Here is a 6089-nt window from a genome sequence, read left to right as displayed (position 1 = left end):
CACTTTTTTCAGCAGCAGACTATGATCGATAATGTCAAAAGCCGCACTGAAGTCTAACAAAACAGCCCCCACAATCTTTTTATGATCAATTTCTCTCAGCCAATCATCAGTCATTTGTGTAAGCTTGCTGAAAGTCTGTCATCAATTTGTTCATTGTAAAATAGCATTGTATCTGGTCAAATATTTTTTTGCTCCAAAAGTTTACTAAGTGTTGGTAACAGGCTGATTGGTCAGCTATTTGAGCCAGTAAAGGGGGCTTTACTATTGTTTGGTAGAGGAATGACTTGACTTTCCCTCCAGGCCTGAGGGCACACACTTTCTAGTAGTCATAAATTGAAGATATGGCAAATAGGAGTGGCAATGTCATCTGCTATTTTACTCAGTAATTTTCCATCCAAGTTGTCAGACCTTTGTGGCTTATCATGGTGATGGACAACAATAATTATTTCACCTCTTCCACACTTACTTTACAGAATTCAAAATTACAATTGTCTTTCATCATTTGATCAGTTAAACTTGAATTTGTAGTGTCAGCGTTTGTTGCTGGCATGTCATGCCTAAATTTGCTAATCTTGCAAATGAAAAAAATAATGAAAATAATTGTCAATTACAGAGGGTTTAGTGATGAAATGTTAATTTAGGTGATCCAGAGCTTTTTACTATCATTCTGTACGTAATTTATATCTTTGTTTCATAGTATAGTTTCTTATTATTATTGTTCAGTTTAGTCACATGATTTCTCCAACTGCTCTTAAACGCTAGTAAAACCAAATGCATGCTGTTCAACCGTTCGCTGCCTGCACCCGCACGCCTGACCAGCATCACCACCCTGGATGGTTCCGACCTTGAATATGTGGACATCTATAAGTACCTAGGTGTCTGGCTAGACTCTAAACTCTCCTTCCAGACCCATATCAAACATCTCCAATCGAAAATCAAATCAAGAGTCGGCTTTCTATTCAAAGCCTCCTTCACTCACGCCGCCAAACTTACCCTAGTAAAACTGACTATCCTACCGATCCTCGACTTCGGCGATGTCATCTACAAAATTGCTTCCAACACTCTACTCAGCAAACTGGATGCAGTTTATCACAGTGCCATCCGTTTTGTCACTAAAGCACCTTATACCACCCACCACTGCGACTTGTATGCTCTAGTCGGCTGGCCCTCGCTACATATTCGTCGCCAGACCCACTGGCTCCAGGTCATCTACAAGTCCATGCTAGGTAAAGCTCCGCCTTATCTCAGTTCACTGGTTACGATGGCAACACCCATCCGTAGCACGCGCTCCAGCAGGTGTATCTCACTGATCATCCCTAAAGCCAACACCTCATTTGGCCGCCTTTCGTTCCAGTTCTCTGCTGCCTGTGACTGGAACGAATTGCAAAAATCGCTGAAGTTGGAGACTTTTATCTCCCTCACCAACTTCAAACATCTGCTATCTGAGCAGCTAACCGATTGCTGCAGCTGTACATAGTCTATTGGTAAATAGCCCACCCATTTTCACCTACCTCATCCCCATACTGTTTTTATTTATTTATTTTTCTGCTCTTTTGCACACCAATATCTCTACCTGTACATAACCATCTGATCATTTATCACTCCAGTGTTAATCTGCATAATTGTAATTATTTGCCTACCTTCTCATGCCTTTTGCACACAATGTATATATAGACTCCCCTTTTTTCTACTGTGTTATTGACTTGTTAATTGTTTACTCCATGTGTAACTCTGTGTTGTCTGTTCACACTGCTGTGCCTTATCTTGGCCAGGTCGCAGTTGTAAATGAGAACTTGTTCTCAACTAGCCTACCTGGTTAAATAAAGGTGAAATAAAAATAAAATAAAATTTTTTTTACAGTACGTTTGCCAAACGGTTGTGCAGCCAGACTTATTTGCCATTTTAACATGTATTGACTCAGGGGATTGAATACTTATTAAAATATATTAGTGTTTTATTTTCCATTAATACAAATATTTTTCCCCCACTTCGACAGAATATTTTGTGTAGATCATTGACCCAAAAAATTACAATTAAATCTATTTTGTAGCACAACAAAATGTGGAAAAAGTCAAGTGGTGTGAATACTTTCTGTAGGCACTGTAGACATTACACACAGAGCTGAAATCCAACAGAATCAATCCATGCCTACTCTGTCACCTGTCAATCACAACAATGTCATTGGGCAGGAGTCATTTGACGCCAATCACAATGAGCCCACCAAAATGACATCACTCTACCCTACAAAAGCCCAGTCAAACACAATACAGATTTCACATCCCATAGTTATGCTCATGAGTCATATGTTACCATTGGGAAGTGTCTGTGAGGGGTGTATGTATTCACCAGACACACACACATCAATAAGAGACAGAAGTGGATGTTGAGCATGTGTTTGCTTTACTTATTCTTTCTGAATAAAAGAAACGTCCTCTCACTGTCAACTGCGTTTATTTTCAGAAAACTTAACGTGTAAATATTTGTATGAACATAACAAGATTCAACAACTGAGACAAAAATGTAACAAGTTCCATAGACATGTGACTAAAAAAAATGGATGAATGTGTCCCTGAACAAAGGAGGGTCAAAATCAAAGGTAACAGTCAGTATCTGGTGTGGCCACCAGCTGCATTAAGTACCGCAGTGCATCTCCTCCTCATGGACTGCACCAGATTTGCCCATTCTTGCTGTGAGATGTTACCCCACTCTTCCACCAAGGCACCTGCAAATTCCAGGACATTTCTGGGGGGAATGGCCCTAGCCCTCCGATCCAACAGGTCCCAGAAGTGATCAATGTGATTGAGATCCGGGCTCTTCGCTGGCCATGGCAGGACACTGACATTTCTGTCTTGCAGGAAATCACGCACCGAACGAGCAGTATGGCTGGTGGCATTGTCATGCTGGAGGGTCATGTCAGGATGAGTCCGCAGGAAGGGTACCACATGAGGGAGGAGGAAGTCTTCCCTGTAACACACAGCATTGCGATTGCCTGCTATGACAACAACCTCAGTCCGATGATACTGTTACACACCGCCCCAGCCCATGACGGACCCTCCACCTCCAAATCGATCCCGATCTAGAGTACAGACCTCGGTGTAACGCTCATTCCTTTGACGATAAATGCAAATCCGACCATCACCCCTGGTGAGAGAAAACCGCAACTCGTCAGTGAAGAGCACTTTTTGCCAGTCTTGTCTGGTCCAGCGATGGTGGATTTGTGCCCATAGGCGACGTTGTTGCACGTGATGTCTGGTGAGGACCTGACTTACAACAGGCCTACAAGCCCTCAGTCCAGCCTCTCTCAGCCTATTGCGGACAGTCTGAGCACTGATGGAGGTATTGTGCGTTCCTGGTGTAACTCGGGCAGTTGTTGTTGCCATCCTGTACCTGTCACGCAGGTGTGATGTTCGGATGTACCGATCCTGTGCAGGTGTTGTTACACGTGGTCTGTCACTGCGAGGACGATCAGCTGTCCGTCCTGTCTCCCTGTAGCGCTGTCTTAGGCATCTCACAGTACGGACATTGCAATTTATTGCCCTGGCCACATCTGCAGTCCTCATGCCTCCTTGCAGCATGCCTAAGGCACGTTCACGCAGATGAGCAGGGACCCTGGGCATCTTTCTTTTGGTGTTTTTCAGAGTCAGTAGAAAGGCCTCTTTAGTGTCCTAAGTGTTCATAACTGTGACCTTAATTGCCTACCGTCTGTAAGCTGTTAGTGTCTTAATTACCGTTCCACAGGTGCATGTTCATTAATTGTTTATGGTTCATTGAACAAGCATGGGAAACAGTAGAAGATCTGTGAAGTTGTTTGGATTTTTACAAATTATCTTTGAAAGACAGGGTCCTGAAAAAGGGACATCTCTTTTTTTGCTGAGTTTATATCATTATTAAAATTGAAACTCAAGAGTAACTTTTCCCATTACAACTGGCAATCAGGCACAAATGCAGGTCTGCTGCAACCCATCCAGAAATGTAAATGTCATTAAAAGGGAAAAATTAAATTTGAAATCACATGAAAGGAGTTAACGGGTCTATATCCAGAGAGAGGTGACCTTTCACCCAAACATGAGGGTGAGATCAGAGAGCAGAGCGGAGAGTTGGTGATGGGTTACGTTTGTAAAACGGATGATTTCTGTGGCAACACTAGCTAATGTGGTCATGCCTATTAAGGCAGAGAGAAAAAAGGGGAAATAGATATGGGAAGAAAGAGCACAAGAGCAAAAGACAGTCAGGATATTCAATTCAATTGAGTTTATGGCTTAACTGAAATAACAACAGACACAAAATGCAATATGAAAGTTGATTAAAATAGTTTGGGTAGTGGCCTCGTCTCAGAGGGAAGATTCCCGGAGCTAAATGCTTTGATAGCATGTAGCCCTATTTGGAGCAGATGGCATCGAAACCCCCCCACTGGGAGAAAGGATTTCCAATGACGGGCCTCAGCTGGTAGGGGGGAGGTGGAGCGTTGTCTGTAACTTTTGCTGTAACACAGCAAGTAAGAGAACATGGGTAAGTTTGACATAAATACATCCCGAGATGTACCCATTGGTTGAGAGAAAGGTGAAAATTGCAAGAGCCATAAAGTTGAAGTCGGAAGTTTACATACACTTAGGTTGGAGTCATTAAAACTCGTTGTTCAACCACTCCACAAATTTTTGTTAACAACCTATAGTTTTGGAAAGTCGGTTAGGACATCTACTTTGTGCATGACACAAGTAATTTTGTTTACAGACAGATTATTTCACTTATAATTCACTGTATCACAAATCCAGTGGGTCAAAAGTTTACATACACTCAGTTGACTGTGCCTTTAAACAGCTTGGAAAATTTCAGAAAATGTCATGGCTTTAGAAGCTTCTGATAAATGATGTCAATTAGCCTGAGTCAATTGGAGATGTACATGTGGATGTATTTCAAGGCCTACCTTCAAACTCAGTGCCTCTCCAATTGACATCATGGGAAAAGCAAAAGAAATCAGCTAAGACTTCAGAAAAAAATGTGTACATCTCCACAAGTCTGGTTCATCCTTGTGAGCAATTCCCAAGTGCCTGAAGGTACCACGTTCATCTGTACAAACAATAGTACGCAAGTATTAACACCATGGGACCACGCAGCCGTCATACCGCTCAGGATGTCGGTATGTCTCCTAGACATGAACGTACTTTGGTGCGAAAAGTGCAAATCAATCCCAGAACAAAAGCAAGGGACATTGTGAAGATGCTGGAGGAAATGGGTACAAAATTAAAGCCCTGACCTCAATCCTATAGAAAATTTGTGGGCAGAACTGAAAAAGCGTGTGCGAACAAGGAGGCCTACAAACCTGACTCAGTTACACCAGCTGTGTCAGGAGGAATGGGCCAGAATTCACCCAACTTATTGTGGGAAGCTTGTGGAAGTCTTCCCCAAGTTAAACAATTTAAAGGCAATGCTACCAAACACTAATTGAGTGTATGTAAACTTCTGACCCACTGGGAATGTGATGAACGAAATAAAAGCTGAAATAGATCATTATCTCTACTATTATTCTGACATTTCAGTCTTAAAATAAAGTGGTGATCCTACCTGACCTAAAACAGTGAATTGTTACTAGGACTAAATGTCAGGAATTGTGGAAAAAAGAGTTTAAATGTATTTGTCTAAGGTGAACCTCTGACTTCAACTGTAGGTAAAACAGCAAGTGTTAAGGGGCATTATTGTGCTTACAGGCTATAAGATAAATAGGTTGAATGAGATTCTGCATGTGGCTAATAGAAAAGAGGAGAGACATGACGCTATACTGATAAAGATACTTTTCATACATTCTCACCACGTCCGTAGAATAGGAAACAATGGGAATTATATTATAATTACTGTATGAAGTTAAAGAGAGCCAACTATTAAGACCTGCTTTACTGACTGAACCATTGTAAACTACATGACATTTGCCACATCATACATGAGCAACTATCAGGTCAGCCAACAAAATAACAAGGGGGTGGGGTCTGCGATAACTGGGGAGTAACATGAGACAAAAAACCTAGGCTGTCACTACTGTCACTGGGAAAATGTGGTTGAAACAAAGAAGCACATATATATTGATGGGAATTCAG

The sequence above is a fragment of the Oncorhynchus clarkii genome, chromosome 7, assembly GCF_045791955.1.
Source record: "Oncorhynchus clarkii lewisi isolate Uvic-CL-2024 chromosome 7, UVic_Ocla_1.0, whole genome shotgun sequence".
In the NCBI taxonomy this organism is placed as follows: Eukaryota; Metazoa; Chordata; class Actinopteri; order Salmoniformes; family Salmonidae; genus Oncorhynchus; species Oncorhynchus clarkii.
Note: the sequence above shows the minus strand (reverse complement) of the source record.